The 12,240-nt window shown below is 41.9% G+C and overlaps 1 protein-coding gene across 8 annotated transcripts in view; it reads right to left on the minus strand.

Moving 5' to 3' along the window:
- LOC131201789 (uncharacterized) overlaps nt 1-12,240 on the minus strand; it is a 169,899-nt gene that overhangs the window by 38,063 nt on the left and 119,596 nt on the right. For 7 of the 8 annotated variants that reach the window (XR_009156005.1, XR_009156007.1, XR_009156009.1 and 4 more), the window contains exons 5-6: nt 3,862-3,920; nt 654-1,374 (exon numbers count right to left, since the gene is read on the minus strand). The exons of the other annotated variant lie outside the window; for it this stretch is intronic. The gene's annotated coding sequence lies outside the window, so the exon portion shown is untranslated. The remainder of the gene's footprint in view (nt 1-653; nt 1,375-3,861; nt 3,921-12,240) is intronic. 8 annotated transcript variants of the gene reach the window in all.

The raw sequence follows: 12,240 nt of genomic DNA on the forward strand, positions 1-12,240 counted from the left end.
GCATGTCACAAGGATGAAAGTAAAGGAGTCCCTGTAGATTTTACTCCACTAGTCATTGCTGACTACAAAGTCCTCGATTTACGACAGTTCATTTAGTGACCGTTCGAAGTTGCAACGGCCACTGAAAAAAGTGAGCTATGACCGTTTTTCACACTTATGACTACTGCAGTGTCCCCACGGCCATGTGATCAAAATTCAGATACTTGGCAACTGACTCATATTGATGACGGTTGCAGTGTCCCTGGGTCATGTGATCCCCTTTCGCGACCTTCCGACAGGCGAGGTCAAGGGGGAAGCCAGATTCACTTACCAACCGTGTTACTAACTTAACAACTGCAGTGATTCACTTAACGACTGTGGCAAGAAAGGTCATAAAATGGGACAAAATTCACAACTGTCTCACTTTGCAACAGAAATTTTGGGCTGAATTGTGCTCGTAATTTGAGGACCACCTGTATAGGGAGTGGTGCTCACCTCGGTTTCAAGGGCCAATGAGCCAGCACTGTCTGGGGTCATGTAGCCAGCGTGGCTATTTGACAAAGGTGCACAGAATGCTGTTAACTTCCACCAAAGTGGTACCTATTTATCTACTCGCATTTGCATGCTTTCGAACTGCTAGGTGGGCAGGAGTTGGGGCAAGGAACAGAGCTCACCCGAGTCAGGTCAAGCGAGGGGGTCCAGGTCAGACGAGAAGGAGAGGGTCTGCCCCAGGCCAGGAGGCACCGTGGGGTTTGCTGATGCTGCTTTCTCTCAAGTTTCTCCTCCAGATGACCAAAAAAAAAAAAAAATTGCAAATGAGGTCTTCTTCCCATTCATAAATAGAAAACACAAGTTTCCTGCTGAATCCTCTAGCTTGTTGTAGTGGCCAACTGGATCAGAGACGGAGACCATCCTGACGGCATTTCTTCAGCGAATGATAAACTGACCGTTTTGAAACCGGAGCATGCGTGTGATGAGCCTCAAGGGCAAGCCCACAGGACCCACTGTAGTATTAAAAAAAAAGGGTAAAGCTCTTTTTGGTGGTGCTCAACTCCGGATGGCTTCTCCACGTGGCTCCCTTTGCAGCAGCATGGAATTGGCATTGATTACTTCCAGGATGTAAGCCTGAGATTTAGGGTCAGGGGATGTCAACAAGTTGCTGAATAGCAACCCGGAAGATTTTCTGCTCTGCATTCTGTAATCGAAAGGTTCAATCTTGATCAAGGTCAAAAGGCTTTCAAGTTTGAAGGATCTAAATCTGATCTCCGCCTAATAATAGCGCAGGTTACAGCACTGATTTTGGGGGTGGGTGGGAATTAATCCTTGAGATGCTGCCTTTCCCTCCATCTCTTATCTTGAAATATTCTTTTTTTTTTCCATTTCCTTTCTTGCCACCTGTAAAGAATAAAAGAAAAAAAAATCAGATTTCAAACTTCTTTCTTGTCCCTTCCCTAGGGAAGGAGATTTCTTTGACTAAAAATTGTAAATTGGAAACCATCCCTAACAGCAGTTCATGGGCATCAATGGCAAAGCCTGCAACCTGAAAGTGGGACTCTAAAAATTACTCACAAATAACATGAACTAGCGAATTCTTCAAGAAGGTTTTTTTTACAGGAGATAACATTTCTTTAGGAAATGTTTAAAAAGGTATCACAATCATTATTTTCCTTCCCCAGTTCTTTTCCCTGACTGGTACATAGAAAAACGTGATCTTTAAATTAAATTTAAAAATTAAATTTTTAATTAAAATGAATCCAAATTAAAATTAAAAGGCAGTTTGTTCCTTCCTGATCTTGTATCTGGGCTTGACTCAGAATGAAATGGCTGACAGGAAAGCAGAAAGGGATTTTGATATCAAAAAATGTAAAAAGTTCTTTTTTAATGAAATATTTAAAGACTTGCTCTGCTCCAGCTTGCCTGTTATACTGTGGTGTGGATCTTTTATTGCTCCACTGCAGGAGTCTTGGCTAAATCTAAGTTTCCCTGCTGTGTATCATATATTCAGTGGTAATTCAGATTTATAAAGGTCACCCTAATCAGCACGGATGTTGGGCGACACACAATTAAAATCGATACAATGGCTAAAAATAAAATATAAAATAACATCACCTAGGAGCTAAATGGAACTGAGGGAACATAACCAAGGGAGGCTCTGCACCAAATGGACAGAACATCGGTCTATTCCAGAATCTGGAGGTGTGGGGGGGAACTCTTATATTTTTAAAGATCATCTAATGTTTTGTAGGACTGGTGAGATGCAAACGTCCAGGTGGATGTTATTCTGAAGGTTATCATGATTCTGCTCATCCTCCATTTCCCGCTCTATTAACTCTATTCAGGCATCAACTGCATAATACAAAGATAGAAGGAGCGGAAGGCTATCGAGTCCAACTCCAGAAATTCGAACTCAGAGCATCCACAGTGGTTTTCTCACTTCTGCTTAAAAGCCTTTGAATGAAGAGAAGGAAAAAAATTCCTGTTCCCTTCCAGGATGCATCCACTGTTTTTCTGCCGCCTTTTGTTTTAACTCATCCTTTTTTTTTTTATTTACATTTTACTAAGCTCCTGAATCACAATACAGCATCACATTTAACACCAAATCATGGCCCTCGCCTCTCTGTTTCTCATCCTCTTCAGTTCTCAGAATACAGTTTAAATTTTGTCCCAGCAGGGGGCAGCAGTTACCCAAATTTGACTGAGTCTTGGATGAGAAGGGAAGCTGGGTTTTCAAAGGGGGGGGGGGACCCAAGAAAGTCCAGTTGCCTTTTGAAAAACATACTGGATGATTGAGAATCTCCATAGACATTGTGAGCGGTGGGACCTGAATGGGGAGAATCACCCAGGCATTCCAGCACTGTAGATGAGACTATAACGCCAAAGAATGGAGGCCTTTGAACTCTGGTGCTGGAGAAGACTCCTGCGAGTCCCTTGGACTGCAAGGCAATCCAACCAGTCAGTCCTACAGGAGATCAACCCTGACTGCTCTTTAGAAAGCGAGATCCTGAAGAGGAAACTCAAATACTTTGGCCATCTAATGAGAAGGAAGGACTCCCTGGAGAAGAGCCTAATGCTGAGAACGATGGAGGGCAAAAGAATAGAATAGAATAGAATAGAATTTTTATTGGCCAAGTGTGACAGAGAATGAGGTGGCTGGATGGAGTCATTGAAGCAGTAGGCATGAGCTTAAATGGACTCCGGAGGATGGTAGAGGACAGGAAGGCCTGGAGGAACCTTGTCCATGAGGTCGCGATGGGTCGGACACAACTTCGCAACTAACAACAACAGATGAGACCCTCTCTATCAAGTCACCACGAATCAAACTTGTGTCTCTTTCCTCTTGGTTCACCTTTCTCAGTGTTTCAGTTCACACAATACTTAACTATTCACTTGAAGATCTGGAGGTTGTGATCTGCACAATGCATGGAGCTTGATTAATGTTAACCTTATTTTGGGCTTCAGCATATGGTGCAAAATAGTATTTCATTGGCAACAGCACTGGATTGTCATTGCCTTCTTCTTTTCAAATCCCTTGACTACCTAGGGTTCTAGGATTTCTGGGTGGCTTCCATATATAATCTAGTGGAGAGCCAGTTTGGTCTAGTGGTGAAGGCACCAGGCTAGAAACCGGCAGATTGTACCGTAGGCCATTAAAGCCAGCTGGGTGACTTTGAGCCAATCACCAGGAGACTCTGAGTTCTAGTTCTGCCTTATGCATGAAAACTGCCCAGGTGACTTTGGACCAGTCCCTCTCTCTTAGCCCAACTCACCTCACAGGGCTGTCATGGGGAAAATAGGAGGATATGTTGGATATGTTTGCCGCTTTAAGTTATTATTTATTAATATTAGGGGGAAAAAGCCCCTATACTGGAAAACAAAACTCACCTCTCATCTTTGTAACAATCATCTTTTGGTTCAAGACATCCTCCTGAGAAGAGTTACACCTGAAATTAGAAAGCAGCTTTGTTATTATTCACAATATAACAGCAAAAATCCTCTGTGATCATTATTTGTCATCCACTCCTTAGACCAAAGAAAATGTGGAGACCTTGAAAAACAGAATTAAGCTTTCTCTTATCCCAACAGTTTGTGCTTCTGTACCACTGTCCATAAAGTTACCTGAAAGAAACATTCCGATTGAATGTTAGAAGAAACTTCTAAAGTTTTAACAATAGAAACCAGTGATCCAGAACAATGTTGCTCAACCTTGGCAACTTTAGGAGGTGTGGACTTCAACTCTCAGAATTCGTCAGCCAGCATTCTGGGAATTGAACTCCACAAATCCTAAGGATGCTAAGGTTGAGAAACACCGACCTGGAGGAGGAGTAGGTACCACTGTGCTGTGCATCTACTAAAGCAGAAGAACAAAGTTAAGGCTGAAATTGGAGAAGCTTCTCATTTGGACAGCAGCACTAAGCAGTGGGTGGGCCTCTGCGTCCTCCTTGCCTCTCCCTTCTCTAGAATTCTATTAATCAACTGTGCGTTGGAAAATGCAGATTGCAGAACGATTTTCTTGGGACAGGAATCGTGGCTCAAAGCTTGGGTTAAAACTGAACCACAAAATCCCTTCTGCAATCCAATTCTCAGTTTGCACAGTGGTTGGCATTCCCAGTAAACCTCAACCATGGTTGGGACAGCAATGGCTAAAATACATTGAAAGAAATGGAACCAGGATCTTTTTCCACAAAGTGACTGGATGAAGAACTTCTACCCAACTCTCACGGGCCCTTCATTTATTCCTCAAGCAAACAAACAGCCACTCTAAAACTGGGGGGTAGGAAAGCCTATTCATTTATCTCAGTTTGTTAGTGTCCTCGTTTGGGTTCGAGAAGAGCGGTTATTTTGAATGATAAATGACAACAACCAGTGGGCAGCTTTGGGCAGAGTCTTCCCTCTCCCGAATTCCAGAAAACCATCCCAATTGGATTCTCTCATTTCTATCCTTCAGGTGGCAAAAGCCATGGCCTTCTCGTTTAAAGTGCCTTTATTTTTAAAAATGTATGCAAAGAATGAGCCTATATAGTGGGGGGTCTCCAACTTTGGCAACGTGAAGACTTGTGGACTTCAACTCCCAGAATCCCCCAGCCAGCATGAGGTCAAAGTGTCTTATTCATATGTTATTTATGACTTTTATGACCAGGACCATTTTGAGAGAAAGCAAACCTTGTGAAATGTTGAGACGTTGGAAAGAGTGCAGAGAAGAATGATTAGGGGCTGGAGAATAAAAGGTATGAAGAACAATTGCAATAGTTTGGTATGTTTAGTCTAGAGAAAAGAAGGACTAGGGGAGACACGATAGCAGCCTTCCAATATTTGAGGGGCTCCTGCAAAGATGAGAGGGTCAATCTATTTTCCAAAGCACCAAAAGCAAGGCAAGAAACAATGGATGGAAACTAACCAAGGAGAGAAGCAACCTCAAACTAAGGAGAAATTTCGGGAACAGGGTGGTTGTTTTTGCTTTGTAGACAGTTCTGTAAAGCTGTTTAAACTGAGGAATGATATGCCAAAGGAACAAATGCAGATGATTTATTTATTTATTTATTTATTTAATCACATTTTTATACCGCCCTATCTCCCGAGGGACTCAGCCTAATAAAAACACAAATATAAATACAAGATAAAACACTAATTAAAAAACTTATTAAATAAGGCCAAATTTAAAATTATAATTAAAATAATAAAACCCCGTTAAAAACTAAATTTAAAATTAAAATTCTAGTCCAGTCCTGCGCAAATAAATAGATGTGTCTTAATGATGAAATAGTATTCGCGAAATAGCAATGAGAGCAATCAACCAATGGAATAGCTTTGCCTTCAGAAGTTGTGGGTACTCCATCACTGAAGGCTTTCAAGAAGAGACTGGACAGCCATTTGCCTAAAATGGCATAAAGCAGCGGTTCTCAACCTGTGGATCGCAACCCTATTGGTGGTCGAATGACAATTTGCCAGGGGTCACCTAAGACCATCGGAAATATGGGAAGTATACTTGCGAGTCGAAGAATCGCGCTCCAATGGTTGACTCCACAAGCCAGCTGCAGGCTCTTCAGATCGCTAGTCGAATTCGGCGTCAGGCGCGATGAATTAAAAAAAGAGAGAAATCTTTTCTCTGATGTCTCCCTCTCAAGCCAGCTGCAATCATTCCCAATCATTCCCAGTTAGTTCAGAAAGCGGCTGCGCGGGTGATAGAGGGAGCCCCTCGTGGCACCCATGTGACACCTCTCCTGCGCAGACTGCACTGGCTACCTGTGGCTTTCCTGGTGCGCTTCAAGGTGTTGGTAACTATCTTTAAAGCGCTCCATGGCATAGGGCCGGGCTATTTACGGGACCGCCTGCTGCTACCGAATACCTCTCACCGACCCGTGCGCTCTCACAGAGAGGGACTCCTCAGGGTGCCGTCGGCTAGGCAGTGCCGTCTGGCGACACCCAGGGGAAGGGCCTTCTCTGTGGGGGCTCCCACCCTCTGGAACGAACTCCCCCCAGGACTTCGTCAACTTCCAGACCTCCGAACCTTCCGCCGCGAGCTTAAAACACATTTATTCGTTTGCGCAGGACTGGACTAGATTTTTTAAATGTAGATTTTAAATGGGTTTTATTATATATACTGTTTTTAATTATCGGGCTATATTTAATTAGTTTTTTAATGGTTATTTTATTTTGTATTTATATGTATTTTATTTGCCTGTGAACCGCCCTGAGTCCCTAGGGAGATAGGGCGGTATACAAATTTGAATAAATAAATAAATAAATAAATAAATAAATAAATAAATAAATAAATAAATCGCTAGCCTAATCTGGCTTCAGGCGCGATAAACTTAATAGGGGAGGAGTCTCCGCTTTAATGCCTCCGTCCTCAAGGCAATCGCAAGCAGTTCAGATCGCTAGCCAATACGATAAATTCAAAACGAAAATAATTTTATGGTTGGGGTCACCACATCGTGGGGAATTGTATTAAAGGGGTCGCAGCACTATAAAGGTTGAGAACCACTGGTATAAAGTTTCCTGCATGCGCAGGGGGCTGGACTAGAAGACCTCCAAGGACCTTTCCAACTCTATTATTCTATGTTCTAAATAGGGGTTACAGATAGTGGACATGCAACTCCCCGGTTTTTCCACAGCAGAGCTATTTCAACTTCCACTCTAATCTGAAATAATCTCTGCACGTCGCCAACCCAAAACAACTGAGCCGGAGCCAATGAATTCTCTTCCTGGCTCTTTCGTTTCACCCCACTCCAAATGCCCATCGTGAAAAGGAAAGAGGAACTCATGACTGGCCATCCCCACCCAACAAGTTCTAGAGAAATGGGCTGTTTTGTAGTATTATACCCTGTAAAACAATTTATGAAACTCTCTGGAGTTTGAACAAAGGAATGACAGAAAGCAGGCCTTTGGCCCTTTCTCAGAAAACAGCCCTGTACATACCGTTCAAAGCTAGTAACTTCTGGAATTTGGTTGATTTCCGTCATTTCATTTAATGAATCAGAGTCGTGTTCGTTTTTTCCTTACCCTCCCATTTTTTTTGCAAGCCTTCTGGTAAAAGTGGCATAAAAGAGAAAAAGTGGGGAGGGAACGGAATTGTGGGAAAAGCATTTCTGGGTGTTTGTTTTTTTTAATGCATTTGTTTTGGGACTTTGGCAGAAAATTGCTGAAAGAAGAGACTACTCTGCTAGCAAGACATTTCAAATCAAGGAGCAAACTCGAAGGAACTTATTGGGAAATGTAAGAACTGACGGTACCAATAAAAATCCAGAATCAATTCAGAAGGGAATCAAATCAAACAAATAAAAGCCTACACATATAATCCATGCCAGGAACCCAAATTATATTTTAAATATGCTCTATATCATGTTCTAAATAACAGTGTGCTATCTTATGGGTGTTTCTAATATTTATCTAGTAAATTCAGTGATATTTATTCTCAAGTTCTGGTGTACACAAAGGACTTTTTGGTCATCTGGTACAGAGTTAATTACCACATTTCCCCCAAAATAAGACATCCCCTGATAACAAACTGGTGGCCTATGGCTTTCCGGGCGCGCTTCAAGGTTTTGGTAACCATCTTCAAAGCGCTCCATGGCTTAGAGCCGGGCTACTTACGGGACCGTCTGCTGCCACCGATTGCCTCCCACCGACCCGTGCGCTCTCACAGGGAGGGACTCCTTCGGGTGCTGTCCGCTAGGCAGTGCCGACTGGCGGCACCCAGGGGAAGGGCCTTCTCTGTGGGGGCTCCCACCCTCTGGAATGAACTTCCCCTGGGATTCCGTCAACTTCCCGACCTTCGAACCTTTCGTCGTGAGCTTAAGACACATCTATTTATCTGCGCAGGACTGGGCTAGGTTTTTAATTAAATGTAGTTTTAATGGGGTTTTATTATTTTAATTATAAATTTTAATTCGGCCTTATCTAATAAGTTTTTTAATTAGTGTTTTATTTCTGTATTTATAGTTATGTATTGGTGTTTTTAATAGGCTGTAAACCACCCTGAGTCCCTTGGGAGATAGGGCGGTATAAAAATGTGATTAAATAAATAAATAAATAAATAAATAAATAAATAAATAAATAAATAAATAAATAAATAAATAAGCCCAGTCGGGCTTTTGAGCACATGGCAATAAGACCAAGCGCTTATTTCAGGGTTCAAAAAAATATAAGACAGGGTCTTATTTTCGGGGAAACACGGTACAAAGAAAGGGCAAAGTCTTTGACATCTTTTCTCTTAAATTATATGCAAGTTTGCATAAAATCCATGTTAAGAGGCATTGTATGTAGAATGCAAGATGTGTACAACTATGTAAATCCACTACTAATGGTAATGCGAGTGCATTAGAAAACTTTATAAAGAATTATATCCCACTGCGAATACATGTCATCCGTCTAATAAAGGCTGCTGGCTAAATTTACCAAATAGCAGGAGTTTCATAATTTAGCCTAGTTTTAGGATATGAAAACACTACGGAAAAGTCAATTCATTGTTCCAAACAACTTCCCAGATTAGAGCTATGATGAAACAAGAATACAGTTTCAAGTTATGTCAGTCCAGCTTTGCCCCAGCTATTACTGTCTTCAGATGACAATACTCAGAATGCATAAACTACTGGCAAAGCTACTCAGGAGGGTAGACACGTACCCACAATTATAGCCAAAGAATTCTAGATGACTAAGTGTTTGGTCTTTCTATTTTACCATATTGTAAACATTTGTATTTTTTTCCTTCCTGTAAAATATATTAACATAAACACCGTTGGTATTTCTGCTCACTGGAATTCTCTCGTGCCGAAGTTGTTGTTTATCTATAGTACATCTTACTCCTTCTCACCTTTTTAAAAACATACATCAGTGGAATCAAGGAAATTATTATAAGGATCTAACTCTGCATGGTAGAAAAAGTACACAAATGATAGGGAAAAAATAAATACAGAGAAATTCTTCCGTCTCCAAAAGGTATGTGGGGAAGTCATGTAAGACCCCATACATGGGTATGATATAATATATGATATTGTTAGCTTCTCTCTACTCTGAACACTTTAAGGGAAGGTGGAGTGTATATACTATTCTAATAGAGATTTAAAACTGACAAGAGATAGGCAAATAGGGGGGGGTTTTTTGGAGGGGAGGGGGAAGAATACAGAAAGTTTGCAGATTTGCAGTTAAATTTCCCCAGTCCCTTCCCAAAACAGGGTGGCTGTTTTTGCTTTGTAGACAGTTCTGTAAGGCTGTTTAAACTAAGGAATGATATGCCAAAGGAACAAACGCAGATGATGAAATAGTGTTCACGATAAAGCAATGGGCAGAGAAAGTTTGCATCCATGGCTAGAGATGGAAGGAGAAATCTGGTGATTTTTCACACAAACCTATCTTATTTTTGCATTTTTGAATCAAAACTTTCTTCAAAGCATATAGAATTTTGCAGTGAGCTTTGTGAATAATAATGATAATAATAATAATAATCCAAGAAAGAGTGGTACAAAACAAAAATAATAAAAAAAATTGTTTGCAAAAAATGTGTATATTAAAATATATATTGGGTAGCTCAGTACGTTGTACGAATCAAAACTGATTAGATTATAGTTCCATGCACTGCGAGCACTAAGAACATGGTTTAATTTCAAAATCTAGCAGAAGACTAGTGTGTGAACCCAAGCACAATGGTCCTGCAAGCCAACCAGATGCCTCCTAGGAGGGAGAATTGGAGCCCCTTCTCACCAACAGACCTACCAGCTTCCAATCCAACCCACGATACAATTTGGCAACGTCCGGCCCATTAAAAACCATCCAAATTCTCTGAAACCCCCCCACAAACAAAAGGGGTTCTCTTCCACCACCCCCATTTCGTCTGGCAAAAGCATTTCCTGGCATCCTGATCCTGGGTCCAGCATTGCTCTTTGATGCAGAACTATAAGCCCACAAACCCCTTTATAGATGTACAAACCATCCCCACCCCAAAGAAAGTATTTCTGATCAATGGCTGCAAAGGACTTGACAGCAGAGGTTTTGGGACCTGTCATTATTTCTAAGAGCTGCATAATTAGCCCTGGAGTTTTGAAAAGCTTGGAAGTTGTGCACCGCAATGTTCTTGAAGAGAGAACATGGGGCAGCTCTCGCTAATTGGACGGATTGTCTAACCGGTGCCAACAGCATTCAGGGCAACAGGGCCCAGCTGCTAGACATGGCAGCTCACGCCTCCGAGGGAGGGAGGGAGGGAGGGAGGGAGAGGGAGAGAGAGAGGGAGGGAGGGAGGGAGAGAATGAGAGAGAGAGAGAGAGAGAGAGAGAGAGAGAGCGCAGTTTCCCCGGGGAGAAGTGTGTGGACTTTGTCTTTGAGCATGTGCAAACAGAAGCACAAAAAAGCCACAAAAAGTGGAGCTGGGGAGGGGAATTCGAGAAGTGCTGCTCTTTCTTAAAAACAAACATTAAGCGTCTAGTCCTTAAGCTTAGAGCAAGGGAACCAGTTATTCAGGTGAAGCAGCAGTGATAAATGAGCTACCTTCTGCTTCTGCGCGTTAATTAACAACGAAGTTTTAAAGTGCTCGAAACAATTCAACCTGTTGAAAAGTAAAAACTTGTGGTATATAACCATTCTCTAGGAAGACTCAGATTTGAATGCACACAATATATACTATTTAAGCCTATGCTGGTTAAATAACCGCTGTGTTCATACAGCAAGCAATTCCACTCAGTATAAACCACTGGATGCCTAATATGAAGGTTCAATATAAAATAGCATGCTATGGCAGTGGCCGGGGTTCTCACAAAATGCTAAACCATAAAGTATCCAACATTTTAGCTTAGTCGAGTACATAATAAGAACCTAACCAGGGTAAAGAAATACTTTTAACACATTTTTGAGAGTTCTACATTTTCCTTACCAACACAGTGTTCAAATGCCTAAATGAAATGGAGTTTACAGTAGATGTAAATGTGTAGGAGAATCAGAGTTAAGTAGCTTTTCCTCCATTCCTCACCGGAGAAAGTGCTACTCATGAGAAACTAGCTTACACATCAGAAGAATCTCTCTCCTAGAACTTCTCCTCGCTGTCGTACTAAGTTTGTTCCTGTGGGGAACCAGGCATGTGCATTTCTCCCAGTCTGAAAAGTAAACCTAACCTAAGCCGCATTTGGATACAACGCTTCATGTTAAACCGTGATTCGGTACTGGAGCAATTCTAAATCCCCCACCACCACCACCAATGTGCTCCTCTCTTGTCCCCAGTTGCAGCTTTGAAGAAGACAACGACAGCTTTCACTTCCGCTTTTTGTAAGAATAGCAGAGAGAAAGAGCGTATTATTAAAACTCTTTAAAAAAAAAAAGCAGGAAGCAAGAAATACTCTGTGAAAAGAAGAACAAAGGGCCTTTTTGAAGCAAAGGCAAAGAGTAGTCTGGACCAGGGGTCTCCAACCTTGGTCCCTTTAAGACTTGTGGACTTCAACTCCCAGAGTTCCTCAATCAGCTTTGCTGACTGAAGGACTCTGGGAGTTGAAGTCCACAAGTCTTAAAGGGACCAAGGTTGGAAACCCCTGGTCTGGACAACAAGGGTGTTCAATAAGGGACTTCTAAAAGTCCATCTTGAATGCGAGCCTATCGTTCTTGTGGACGTGGTTCATGCGCTGAACTACCCTAACTAATAGCTGCTGACAGACTCTTTCAAAGATTCTTCTCTGCATCAACCAAGGGATAGACGCAAGATCAGGTGAAGTCTTAATACCTCTTTATAATGCCTTGGTAAGGCCACACTTGGAATATTTGCATCCAGTTTTGGTCGCCACGATG

Source organism: Ahaetulla prasina, chromosome 7, assembly GCF_028640845.1.
Source record: "Ahaetulla prasina isolate Xishuangbanna chromosome 7, ASM2864084v1, whole genome shotgun sequence".
Classification (NCBI taxonomy): Eukaryota; Metazoa; Chordata; class Lepidosauria; order Squamata; family Colubridae; genus Ahaetulla; species Ahaetulla prasina.